General features: G+C 34.3%; 1 protein-coding gene across 1 annotated transcript in view; it reads right to left on the reverse strand.

Annotated features, from left to right (window-relative positions):
* The window catches only part of LOC117333824, a 141179-nt gene extending 134369 nt beyond the window's left edge, over positions 1 to 6810 (reverse strand). The window contains exon 1 of the mRNA XM_033893239.1: positions 6754 to 6810. The gene's annotated coding sequence lies outside the window, so the exon portion shown is untranslated. The remainder of the gene's footprint in view (positions 1 to 6753) is intronic.
* Between the last annotated feature and the right edge of the window lie 8398 nt (positions 6811 to 15208).

A 15208-nucleotide genomic window follows, 5' to 3' on the forward strand; every position in this document is an offset into this window, starting at 1 on the left:
ATAAAAGCTTTGTTTCTACTAACCCATTATAACCTTAAAAAGATTTCCCCCAAATCAGTTTTTTTCCTAAATTGCAAATATTTGTTACCTTTGTGTAGTTGATTCCTGTTTAACTGTCAGTAATGCAAATTTACAATGTATATGTAAATTAATTACACTTAAAATATAGATATCTCCAGGTTTTCCATCCATTGGTTATATCTGTTGCTTAAACAGTTCAATGAACTGTTACATTGTTCTATTTCAGATTTTCCTGTGTTGAATTGTTTCACTATTTCAAATTTTCCTGTGCTGAATTGTTTTTGCCAGATTGTTTAAAACAAATCCTACCAACCAATTAACTGGGTACCCTCTTTTGCATTTACCTGTTTGTAGAAACAAACAAGCTTTCCAATAAGTGTGTCTTTTATAAGAGTATCTAATGAAATTGTGTATTACATATGGGTAGACCATGGGTTCAAATTCATGGCAAGTCCCTGGAAGTGTAAATAGTAATGACAGCACATAGTACTGAGGTGATTTGTGCAATATGTAAGAGTTTTTGCTGAAATTATTCGGGGAAAATTTTCTGTATTTATATCAATTGGGAAAGATTAAATTGACTATATTCTTAAATTAAATGGCAACAAAGGAAAAGACTAGGTGGCCAGTGCTGATACAATCATAAGTCAAAAGACGGTTAGATACAGAGGTTCGATAATAAACTGTAATGTGTGTTTTCTTTTCTTTTGCTGGGTGTCTTCAGCAATTTAGGTTCGCTTTAGGGAGTTAATCTCAAGTTGACATAAGATCCACGGTTCCACACTACCAAAAGGAGACAAACATGAACACTGCAGACTCCCAAAAACATGTATTAATAAGAGCGCAGCTCTAGGGCGCCGAAGGCGCCCGAGCGAAGCTCTCTAAATACTGGAAAACGGTACCTCCAACAAGAGTTGCCTCCCTTCCCATACATACGAACAAAGAAAATCGTATGGTCCAAAAAACCGGTACCGGAATGGCTCAAAACCGGATGTAGTAAAAATCTTGAACAATATCAACACCAAAGTCTCTCTATAGTGTTTTAACATTAGTGATATATGTCTTTTGTTCTCAGATGAAAAAATAATAACAAAACAGCGGTATGTTTTCGCTTTTATTTTTATCATGTCGTCCGTAACCGATCGGGAATTACCGAATGTCATCGTCTCCATTCACGTCTGACCTAGATACATTGTACACAACAAGACATGCGAGTATGATGGAATTAAACTCAGTATAAGGTCCTTGTAATTATTCTGTTGAGAGTATTATAGATCAGATTTCTATTGCTAAGTATAGTAACTGTTTATTTCACAAAATATTGCCTGAAATTAATAAAAAGGAAATTTAAAACAATCTTAGGTGTTCGAAGTTCCAACACTTCTGCAATGCCTGGCATGTTTTTAAATGACCCTGGCAGTTAATTATATAATGAGACTCAATTAAGAGGGACATTCCTTCTTTCAGATATCAGAACCATGTACATTTTTTACTGATGAAATCCACTTTTGAACAGGGAAATGAATCAATGCCAAAATTTTCAGAAAAATGATGAATCCTGCAAAAATACTGACTGGCTTTCAAGTAAAAAGTGATATTTTGGTAGGAATAAAGAATTTTTAGGACTTAGAATTTGGAGAACTTGTCTTAATTACCCTGCGAGTCAAACTGTTTGATTTATGTAAATTAAAGATTTACTATTTGGGAAAAAAAATCATATTTTCCAATAAGTTTAATTTTGATGACCTAACCTTTGAATTTAAACTAATGAAGGAATGACCCTTGAAATGAAGTAAACCAAATTTAAACCAAATTTATTACAATGTTTATGAACACATGTACATGTACAGTGTAATATGATTAAAACCTTATAAACAACTGCTGTTAATTTCCAAAGCCTGGAAGATTATAGAATGTCTATAATTATTTTGTAATTAATCATAATTACAAAAGGAGAGTAATTGTCTATGGTGTTGACTCTTAGTAGGTTTAACTTAAATTTGCTACAAATTCTGTTTTAGTGGAGACAAGAGAATACATGTATTTACAATCAAAATTAATTAACTCGAACTATGATAACTCAAAAACACTGATTATAAATTAAAGTATCTCACTGGTCCAAGTCAAAATCTTTGTTTCTATAGTAATAAAATATATATAAGATAATTCAAAGTTTGACAACTCGAAAAACTTTGACATAAATAACTAAATTTAAACTTTTAATCAGATTTTACAAAATTGACAGAACATTATATACTGATGTAATCCCAAAGTTGATTCATATTTTATTTTTAAAGGCGCACAATGTTAACTGTTAAGTGAATTTCTTTTAAAAGTTCTCTATAAACAGATCTTCAAATCATATGTTATAAGTACATGTCCTCGGTCCAAAGCGGTTTTGCCCAAAAATGAGCTGAAGTGACTGAATAACAGTTCAAAATGTTCTATTCCATTCCAAATATATGATAGAATCAAATATTACACATGGTAGAAGGATCTTCAATTCAAGTCCTTTAAAGTTGATATAATTTAATGCACCTTTGGTCTGTATTTTTTTTTTTTTAAGATGAGGGGATCCGTGTTATTAGTTTACTCTGTTTACTCTGCAGAAATAAGGGAAAATACAAAAACAGAAATCATATTGAATATTGCTATTAGAAATAACACAAACTTTAATAGAAGTATCGGAATGGGCAATATCTGTGCAATAGTATATGTTTATATATTTATGTATATGTGTATATACATATATATAGAATAAAACTCGTAGAAACTTTGTGTATCGATTAAATATATATATAAATATATATATTGGCACTATGATGACTGATCCACATGTACAGTGGCCTGAGTAGTGGGACCAAAAAGCGTAAAATTGACGAAACTTCTAAACTTCCAGATATGAAGAAATCAAACATCCTTCATGGATGAAAGAGATTTGATTAAGGCACTTTTAAATATATTAGGTTTTTTTTTCTTTTTTTTTTTTTACCACATGGTGTCCTGTTCTAGATCTGTTATACCCTATAAGTGATGGGTTATTGAAATAATTGTTTAATTCATATACAGAAATCACACTTTTTGGCCTTATTTAAAATGTTCAATTAATTTATTAAATAAAAGCGAGTTTACAACCATCACTACAAATGTATTTAATAGCAGTGGCGTCAATATTTGTTTAAAGTCCACATTTGACAGTGTTATTGAGTTGCATGCTGTCAGATTGAATTGAAACTGGTGAGGGTACTGATACAATCATATATACTGTTGTACATGCACCAGTATCCATCATTTAGAGGATTTTTTTCCAGGTTCACCTATTTTTGGGTAAAATAAAAATACTAACAGGTGATTTTGTGAAGTTATGTTAAGATTCACTTTAAACTGTGTTATAAAAGCAATATTAATCTAATTGAAACTTAAATGTCTTTACAGATTCACATATTTTGGCCTCAAAACTGAATTTTGAGAATTTTCTTTAAAGTTCAGTTTTCACCCTATCTTAATGTCTCACTGAACACTTGGTTACTGATATTATTTAATTACTTGAATACTACTTCATAAATTGAAAAATGTTATTGATAAAGCGGGAAAGATGAAATATAGAATTCTGTATAATTCTTGTTATATAAGGCCTTTTGATGACTTATCATGATGTATGAATATAATGAAAAAAATTACATATATAACATAAACATATATATATACACCTATACAAGGGACAATTAGATTAGCTGTGCTCTTCCAAGGCTTTGCCTTCATTCATATTAATTATATAACCAGACATTTATTTTGACTCAGTGGTAGAGTGTCTGTCTTCGGAAGGTCCCGGGTTCGAACCCTAATCTGGTTGCTACATTTTCCCCTTCTCCTAGCCTGTAACAGTAATTTTCCTGAGGTCCCAACATCAATCCGTGCATATAGTGCAGGCGTTGAAATAAATTTAATTGATCTTGTAATACAAAATAACTTTTCCCAATAGTGCTATGTGTTATCAACACCAACCCCTGTCCTCAGTGCCATAAGCAATGTCAGTCGGGGCACAGGGCCTCGTCACAATCTTTTCGTTTTGTAAACACTTGAAGCATTTTGATATATATCTCTGTTTACCAATACCCTATGAATCATGATTAGCCTGAGACACACTTGATATGTCTCTTTAACCTGTAATAATTCATAACCTGCGGCAGCCAGATTATGAGTCGTATGGTAAACAGACAAGTGTTCAAAAGGTGAATGTAGTTACATGGCCCTGTGATCGGGGTAGTTAATTATATAAATATTCCAAACCAGACCAGTCAATTAAAAAAAAGGTAATTACACTGTACTGTACAGAATTACAAATATCCCCACATAGATCAATGTCGCGGACAAGCATTTATATAGACAATGGTTGTGAAGATGAAGTATTTAAATGACCATGTGCGTAAACTGTAAAACGAAAGTAGGTCTAGCTCAGCAACAGACACTGCTACTTCGCAATGACTGTTCGTTTTATTTGATACGATAGTTATGAATTAAATAAGTGTTACCTTTCGTTGTATTCTAGCACATTGGTGTCTCAACAAATACGGAAAAAATCCAGTCATATTCGATAATCTTCTGTTTTTATTATCGTCAAGTTTCTGTCGTTTACAGGTGAACATATCTTCCGGGTCACGTTCTGAATGCATGCGCTTCCGTTTACGTCATCAAATTCATTTCCCGCGAATATATTGGGGAATCTAATTTTCCCTTTAAAATGAAATGAAACGAAAGAAATAAAGATTATCTAAATAAAAGAAAAGTTATCAGTATTGAGTAGAAAATTGAATTCACTTTGTAAATAATTATTTCAATTCGCTTACCTCAATCATAACCAATCAAAATAAAAATGATTTAAAATTTACTTTTCGTTTCCTTGATAATCCTAAAATTTATGATCACAATATCATTTAGAAGCTTTGCAGTACTGACTCTTTCAAACGCACAGATGCTTTGATTTGAGCAAAGATGGCGTCCTGAAGCTGTGAGGCGGTTTGGATTGGAATTAAAATGCGTATATTTCGGCAAGTAAACATCGTACAATGTCCCCGTGTGGTCAGATCATCTAATTTTTTCATTATGTATTCAGAACAGTTGTTGTTTAGTCGCTACGGTTATTAACATAAAAATTCGGATTATTATATAAATACTTATTTAATTATAATAATAATAATATTATAATATAGTTATAATATAATTGTTTTAGCGATAATGAGTGTTTTGTTGGAATTATCAAAACAGAGCGCTTTAGTTATACAACTACCATAGATATGCTCCCTAACCATTCTGACAGCATATATGTATGTCAGACTCTAATTCTAAATAACAAGTCGTTAGAGATGTACATGAGTAACTTTGTTTAGTACCATAATACCTGTTGAAACTGCGCTGGGGACATAACGAGGATTTAGGATACATATATACATGTCAACATTGGTGTAATGGAAATCACGAGGTACGTGAGTGTAATTTTCCTTTGTGGTTCGAGATAACGCGAATTGACTTCAAATAATACGCGTTGGGTAAATTTTCCATGTAATTAGCATTAAATTCCCCCTCACGTAAATCTCCAAGTTCACAATTATACATAAACATATGTATTTCTTTTACCCTGGCCATACACTGGAGAGAAAGATTTCAAAATTTCAGTTAAACACATATTAATATACACTAGATATTAATAGTAGTATATTGATGAATTGAACAAAATATTTCATTTTTTTGCTTTGGAATTATAATCCTTCATAGCTTGTGGGGTCATTAAAAGAAACAAGTCTAAACAGGTAAAGAGAGTAGCACGTCCAGTTCGCTTTCGTATAATAATAACGCACAACCCGTCTTAAAACGTAAATAGATTCAAACTCGTCACACTGTCTTCACATCATTATACATTTACTCAGTTGTTTTGTTGTCTGGCAAATGATATTGCTGATTGTTCAGATGGTGATAGCTTAAACCTGGGTCAGTTATCCTCTTCCATTCACCCGTGTGTTTGATCATAATCTTATCCTTGTATATGCTGTTGATTTTATCTGAGTACAATGATTTTGACAATCATCAATAAGTTTCTTAACTCAGAACTTATTAAGCTAAGCCGACATTTTTTCATCAAGAAGTTTCTTAACTCTTAACTCATTCAGCTAAGCCGACTTTTTCTACTGCAATGTCAGATAAAAAAAACTTATTTGAAACCCCTTGGACACTCCTACGTAGATACTGTTCACTTATATTAAACAATCATATTACAAGCTTTGACAGAACACGATAATATATTAACAATGATTCAAATTATCACGCAACGTATGAAAATAGTTGTGTAGTTATAATACTGATCGGATGTGTTTGATATAGTGTAAAGCATGCTTTGATTATTCTGAACCTCTGAATGCTGACTGCATAATACATGTTTTCAATATGACCATATTGTGAATCAACCTACAATCTGGCTCCGACTAAACCAAATATATCAAAAATATATACATATAACGGTCATTAATGATTTGCTTCACTCTTGATATAAAGATTGGAAATAAATTAACCACATTACAATACCCGTACTTGTTGCATGACAATGACAATGTCGAATGTACATGTAATTTGTGACGTTTACTTTTGTTTTAGTTTGATACCTTGGGCGATGCAGCTAAGAGAGGTCACACAGACATTGTGAAGATACTTCTGGAAAAAGGAGCCGACGTAAATAACAACCTTATTTACGTCGGCTCCTTTATCCAGAAGTATCTTCACAATGTCTGTGTGACCTCTCTTAACCAAACATTTAAAGACAGCTTAATGTTGATGCTCCATTTTAATATTACTTGATCAGTCACAATGCAAAGAATTAATAAATTATTGTCTGATCAGTGTTTACTGAAGTAGAAATAGTTTGAAACATGAATTGAACAAAAGCAGCAATTTTCATTCGGGATCATGATACTTTTTAATTTGTAAGATAATCATAAGAAACAGGCCAAATAGTTTACAAATAGGCTACACTGGTAACCCTAAAACCTTGAATTTACTCGCGCGAGTTTGAATTTTTCAGTGAAAGTGAGCGTTTTCAACGTGGCGTGAGTATTTTAAGTGTAATTGAGTATTCTCAGTGTGTCGTTTTTAAATTCAGTATGCCGTTTTTAAATTCAGAGTGCCGTAGATCGTTACGCATCAGCGCACTCGACAAGTAGTATAGGATTACCTGTACCGATCCCGCGATCGATCGATGAAACGTCCAACACCGCGCACGACCTCGTGTATCGTACGGTAGAAATACGTGTTCTTGCAAACGGGAAATATTACTGGAAGCAACATTTATTGCTCTCGGATTTGAACATTATTCTTTACTCCAGATCAATCGTTATCTATTGTAATTACGCCTGTAATTAATCACAACCCACCTATTCCGTTTACTTGCTCCGAGATCGACTGATATTGTCGTGATATTTGATGTACTTGTTTTCGGTAATACGGCGGTGGTGTTGTCAAAAAAATACCCATGTTATGATTTACCCCGTATAATGTGAAGTGTTCAAACCGGTTACGTTGACTACTGTACATCGTATTTTGTTATTTATTTATAATACTTGACCCGGGCGGGATCCATAAGTAATCACTGTGTATTAACTGTGTCAATCTTCCTGTTTCAGATATCCATAACTGAGAAGTATCGCCGTTGCTGTTACGTGTTCAAGAAACCGTCAACACATGTGCTGATTGATAAACATGTTTAATTATACAATTAAATTGTTATATCGCCAGTATATTGCATTTTGTTATTTATACTTACCTGGGACGTATCGGAGATGACGTACAGTAGTAAGTAAAGTATTCAACGTTTATATTAACTGTTTCAATCTTCTTTTTCAGGTATTCCATGACCCAGGTAGAATGACGTTGTTCATCATATTTTCAAGTGGGTTCGAGGATAGAAACCTACATCTCATTTATCAATAAAATAGTCATCAGAAGTATATCTATATGCAGTTATATTCATTAGCTTACCTGGAGCAGATCGACGATCCTATCCATTACTTGGTAACGGGTGTCTTCAGGTAAGATATATCCTATCACAACACACTGCGTTTAACAGCTATTAAAGCAAAACCCTTTCATTTGTTGTATATGTTATCAAACAATATATTTGCTATCAGTGATCCCATGTGTGCACGTTGTTTTTTTTTGTAAAAAAAAAAGTACAAGGGGTCCGCGCGTTAAAAATGACGAATTCACAACTTTAAAACAAGTTTGATATATTAATTATTTCTTAGACCCTTTTATGTCCGATAAAAATATAGCCTGTCAAATTGTATTGCAGTATTTCAAAGTTAGAGCCTGTAAACTAATTGTGTATCATGACACGAGATCCGCATTAAATAATAAAAAAGGTCGATTAATTTACTGAAATAAATGGTGATAATTCGTGTCGTTTGTAAATGCAGGGACCGTGATACCATACTCCTACATTTGTGTAACCACGGACAGAGCAATTAAAATCTTAAGTTCCTGATATCTAACATAAAAAGGCCGCTGATTTTATTTTGTATCCGACCTTTTGGACTGATACCAGTGTGATTAGAACCATCTTCTTGGGATCTAGATAAACTCTACCCTACCGCATTGTCCCGACAGTAAACGACCAATACCTCTCAAAACGGCCCTTTTCAGGGCCGACTTCTTTTCAGGGCCGACTTCTTTTCACGAAATGCAAAAAAAAAAAAAAAAAAAAAAATGAAAATGCACAACTCAAATCTATAGAACTAATATTTCAAAAAGCAAATCGTACGTATTACGTAGTTTCACTCGGGCAACAAACGGTCATTTTTGTACACGTGTTGTTGCAGCAGTACAAGATGGAGAATAGAACATTTGGTATTAAATTTACTTTATTTTTTATGTTTCTGATAGCAACAGGATATTTTATATTAGAATAGAAATAAGCAAACTGATGATGTGGGACAAACAGCACGACACTTAATTTGCTAGTGACGTGACTCCGCCTATTGATAGATTTCGTCACCTGTCACCGTCTTCCAATGAACACAAGGCGGAGACGCGGGTTAGTTGACAGGTAGACAGGCGCCAAAGTTATATAAACTAATCCAATTAGACAACACCGCAGGTGGGCGGAGTCACGGATAGATGATCTGTCATGTCAGATGATCACTTGTCTCAATGATTGTTACATTCAATATTAATGCATTAATTGATCACTTAGAAATTGTATGTATGTATTCATGGTTATGATGAATAATGAGTGTTTGTAAGTATTTTTTTTTTCAGGTTTCAGATTTGAAATTCTGTAAGTAACATATCCCTAGGACAGTGAAGTGATCTCCAAGGCTGGATTCAGTATCAAAATACATCGATATACACTCGTCCGATTGCAATAAAATGTTGCACGATGTTACATATAAGTACAATTTGTATGTTGCAGAAAAAAAAATAAACAAAACATATTAATGAACGAATTCCTTGGCGTGTAAAAGTCACTGGACATCGATATATGTATTTAATTCTATACAATTTTTCATTAAAAGGACGTCAATTTCATTTGAATAATTTTTGTAAGATGGGTACGACTTCGCCTATTTCTCTGGGTACGATTCCGCCAATTTAGGGTACGAGCTTCTATGAAACATACATATACATTTACTAGCACCGTGCCAGAAGTGTAATTTTCTTTTTTATGCATTTTCCACCTTTCATTTAGTGTAAACTTTTATTCTTTCATACAGACAAGACAAAATACAACAAATATCGCTTCAAGACTGAACAGGATATGGACTGTACCTTTACTGAGGAACGATAACGTTTCAGAAAATATATCAAGTACAATGAATATAACTCTTGTTGCATCACTAATTTATTCTATTGCGCGATAGTTTGAAAATATGGACGATGTATACCATTTCACTGCCTAAATCTTCTGCTGGATTTTATATACAAAATGAACAAATGTACTTTGTATCTATTGTGATTGTTACCATGCCGCTAACGATTGCTCTTTCTCAATGTTAATAAAATGAAAATATAAATTTTCAAATCAATCATATAGCAATTAAAAAAAAAGATAAAAACTTTCCACGAATACAGCATCCAGATGTGAAAAATTTAGAGGATATTGTTTACACTGACTCTATCTTTGTCTATATGTTCAATAATTAAAAGCTATTGACGCTATTAGTTGTATCTAATAATTAAGAAATGATTAACGATGATTCGTGTATTGTTGCAAGATATACAACGAGGAGGACGAGGATATTTTGCAATTAAATTAATAACTCTGCAGAGGATAATTTGCAATTAAACTAATAACTCTGCTTATAACATGAATGTATTACAATGGCCTTACAGACATACGGGCGTGTTATTCTGCAAAGGTAAGTGTGTTTACTCGTGTAACATACAGGTTACGGTATAGGGTACAGGTGACCGCTCCAGCGTCTGACCGGGTCCACCCAGCCAAACTCGGTCAGTCGTCACTGATGTGTGTTTGTGTCCATGTTTCTGGTAACATATAGGTTATGGTACATGTATTTTACAGGTCTTCTAGAAGAACTCGCGCAGTGGGAAGTTCGGTTAGGGGATACACTTCACTGTTTAAAATGATAATCTCAAAGAAAACAGTAACCACATGTGTCCGTGTAATTAACAATGGGTGACTGGACAGGTGTGAAAGAAGACTGGCACTTTCGGAGTGAAACGGGGAAAAGTAACTCTTAATGATGATAATTGCTGTATATTTAAGGAAATCCAAAGGAAGAACGCTGTTATTTTTTTTTTATATAGTTTGCATTATTATCGTATTTTCTTTCTCTGTATACCACTTTTGGTAAAGGTGTTGAGATGAGATGAATCGGGATAAGTACAAACTCACACATATGTTATCCCCATATAAATGTGCTACCGAAACCAGGGACATATAATTTTCTATTATAACAGGCCATATATAACATGTAACATCTTACTATTTTGTTTATTATAACAAGCCGTATACAACATGTAACATCTTACTAATTTTCTTTTATAACGGGCCAAATACAACGTGTATCCTCTTGCTAATTTTCTATGATTACGGGTCATTAACATTAAAAATTGAATAATTTTCTATTTCAACGGGTCGTTGTAACACTTGTTCATGAAAAATTAGTAACTCCCAGACAGGATTCATAGAGTAAATTTTCAACATCGTGGTTATGTGAATGAGCCAAATTTGGTTAATTATTCTATAGGCAAACTTTTGAGATACGAATTTGTTTTGCTTGTAGGAAAAACGAAACTCACTGAATTCCAAAAATATATCTTCGGAACTTTTTTGAAGTGCATGGAAACCTAACGTGTGAACTCACAAGTAATTATCGGCATGTGCCGATTAGAACCTGAACGCCAGAAATCACAGACACCTGTGGTGCAGTGACAGGTGTTATAAGCTTGTGGACCGTAATTTCTCACCTGGAAATTGTTTAGCGGTATACTAACCAACCCAAACTTGAGGATTCGTAATTCTCCGAACATGCTGGTATATTTTTTCTAATTCCTGTTTTAAGAGAAGACATGACTTGCGACACACGAATGGAAAGTAAAACACAAGGATCTCAATCACTTCACGATAATTACACAATTACTAAAAGAAAAGAAAGATAAATAAATGAAAAAACGAAATAAAAGAAAAAAATACATTTTAACCATTGCGAGTTTAATAATTTTAGTATTAATTATGATTAGTCACGATGAACTAAATTGTATGTTTTTTATCACACAAAAAAACGGAAATAAAAATTATGGTTTTAATAAGTCTCTGTGATATGTACCTGTACGTATCGACCAATACTATTATAATTGTTGCCAAGCACTTTTATATAATTTCACTTTCAACGATCGTATATAAATTATATCTTTCTCAAGCATTTAATCGTCGGTAGTCCCTGGGACCATGACATGTAACATAAGGGATAAGATCTGTATGATTATAAGCAAGTTGTAGGCTCAAACACTGGTTTTCATACGGAAGAGATACTAGTCTATTGTAGATCATGATGAATCTATATAAAATATAACTTTCTGAATTAAGTGTCCTTCATGACTAAAAGCGGGTTTTGCATAGATTATAATGCATAAGTTTACAGTATGTGTGTAGCGTCTCACAAACCAGAATATCCAGAACTGTTATATTTTGAAATGACACATTATTTTATTTAAATAATGATGATGCCGTGTTCCTTTTTATAGTAATGAGTAAGACATAACCAATATATATTTATTGATGATTGACCGATTATTAGATCGTGTATACCATCTGTATTTCCCTGGTATAACACATCAGGTTGTGTTACCTAAGCGGTCATTTCAGAGTCCATTTCACTACAAATTAATCTCTTAAAAGCTCAAATTGATATTGTTGGATTCCAACTTCTTGTCAGCAATATTCACCAAATTCATCAACCCTAAATCTCGTATCCAGATCATATGTGAAAAGAGAATAAATGAAGTTGAATTTGAATCTTCAGACTGGTCTGTGTTGCTAATGTCCACACTGTCGTCTATACTGCAGGCCACCATTTCAGTTACTCCGTTAAATCTGTGCATCAATCAATCAAACAAAGAACGATGGTCTATTATAATCTGAAATTCTAATCTGAAATCAGCGCACACAATGTTTTGTCAATGGACATATTAAATAAAACAGTCAATTGGTCATATATCTATCAGCCTGATCGTCAGAAGAATTGATCTCGTAGCATTACAGCAGTGCTGCTACTGAAACATGTGCACAACATGTGTGTAGGCTACCTCACGAAAAGTGGGTCCACACACCAAAAGTTAACTGACCCCGTCAGGCACAAGCTTTTCACCGAAGACCTCATCCCCGGGGCATTAATTAGAATATAATTAGCGGCAGTATACCGAACTCAGTGAATTTCGTAAATACCCGTTTACCTGGAAAGTGTCCAGTTGACCTGCTGACCTAGCGGTGTCCTGGGGCGTTGATTAATTAGTCGTTGTCATGCCTGACTTCCTATGATTGTTGCATTGGCCAGTTTACCTGGGTATCTCACCTGTGCACAATATTATCGGTTTCATGAATAAAACAGATCACATGACACGTTAGTCTTTCTGTACAGACACTATGCAGACGAATCTGTATTGGTTTACTTGAGTAATTAATAGCCGTGGATATCGATATTCTAAAAACATGTCAAAGTTATTATCAAAACACATGTCACCAAAGTTAAGTTCTTTATTACTTTAAGCCTTTCGGCTCATCCGTAGACATGTGAATATACCTAATATAACAAAAGCATTGATTACTTTCGCACCACACCCACAACGACAAAAGACCTGTCCAAGTACCGGGCAGTCTTCATCCAGGCCGGAGAGAATGATGTAATGGACAGTACATCGGCTGAAATCAAAACAACCACCATTCGAATCTATGACGTTTTGATTGCCCAGGGAGTTAACCAAGTATGTTTCCACGTCATGATCGGACCTACAACAACTGAGTTATGAAGAAAATCCACCACGATAAGATCTGGGTGCACGGACCAAACTTGCTTCCACAGACTCGGTTCAGCGCAAGAATGGCACACACCTGACTCTAAAGATGGAATTTGCCTTCTCCAACAGCGGATACTGCAGTAACAATGGAAGGAAGATAGAAGTCAGTCGCTTTGATTCGTCTAAGCTACACTATAATGACGGCCCTTTTCAGGACCACCAAAAACACTCGAAAAACATCCAGCACTCGAATTTATGCAATAAAAACTACTATTATGTAAAAGATTTGGGTTTTGAACACTTACTTGTTGTATATAGTACCATATTTACATCCTGTAAATCAGAGTGCGTGTTGTTGTGATCATCGGTCCATATTGTTTATACGGGGTATTCCCGTTGGGGAATCCCTTCCGGTTGTATTGTTGACGTTTCTGATTGGCTAATGTTCGGGGTATGTGTTTATTTATAATCACCTTACCTGTACATTACTCTACGCTCAGGTATCGGTCTATCTATAGTCTTGGGACAAACTGCACGTGTATTTCGAGGCATAATTATATGACAGTCTGGCAGAGGCTTACATGTAGCTGGCCGGCTCGTCTTTCTCCTTCACAGAGTCAGGTATGCAGTAGATTTCGGACTTAAACCTCTAAATTATCCCGGGTTGGGTGGTATTTTTCTCTCAATAATAGGCATGATATAGTCAGTAATTCCGTTGTTATTTCGGGTGGTCTTTTCCCGTTGTAGGCATGTTATAGTCGTTGTATTTTTGGGTACATTTATCCCCAGGCAGGGACAGGGGTGGATATTTTTCATACGAGATATGGACCGGACGCACAGTTAGGTTACGTGAGCATTGTGTATATATTCAGTTATCATGTTTTATCACTTCTAATCTTCATATAATAAAATGTTGAACTTTATAAACTGTGTTGTCATTCCATTGATCTGTAGCCAGCTGTAAATTTCGAGACATCCACAGAGTTGACGAGCTTGAAAATCACTATACGAGGATACACTGGTCTCAGGAGTCGGAACTAATACAGTAGTGCCGTAACTCCTCAGAACTTTTACAATTATATATTTATTGCAAATGTTTATATATATAAAAACAATATATCAATTACCGAGTCGGTATCTATAATTGGGATAATTACGTCCACACATTACCGTTTCTGTAATGGCCGCCTTCCATAACATGATGCGCAGGGATTCGAAATTCTATCAATACTCAAGGTTCATATTTGAAATTTCTTAAAACGTATGAGTTTTCTTCTGCTTGGGGATATAATGAAATATATGAGATATGTTCAGTGGCAAATGTTGTTGGGAACGTGAATTTTGGCGACTCTGAAAATTGACATAAATTCCACACATAGTTTCTGTAATGGCCGCCTTCCATAAATAACATGATGCGCGGGGGTTCGAAATTCTATCAATACTCGAGGTTCATATTTGAAATTTGTTTAAACGTCTGAATTTTCTTCTGCTTGAGAGTATAATAAAAAAATCAAGTATGTAACTGTTGTATTTGTACTTATATTTGGGAACGTTATTTCAACACTGAAGCTCGTACTTTGGAACGACTTCCTAAAAACAGGTTGTTGTGTCAAATTCGAATAATTCAAAGTTGTGATAAACGTTGTCCCGAATCCCTTTTGCCAACACC

Source organism: Pecten maximus, chromosome 9 (assembly GCF_902652985.1).
Source record: "Pecten maximus chromosome 9, xPecMax1.1, whole genome shotgun sequence".
Classification (NCBI taxonomy): Eukaryota; Metazoa; Mollusca; class Bivalvia; order Pectinida; family Pectinidae; genus Pecten; species Pecten maximus.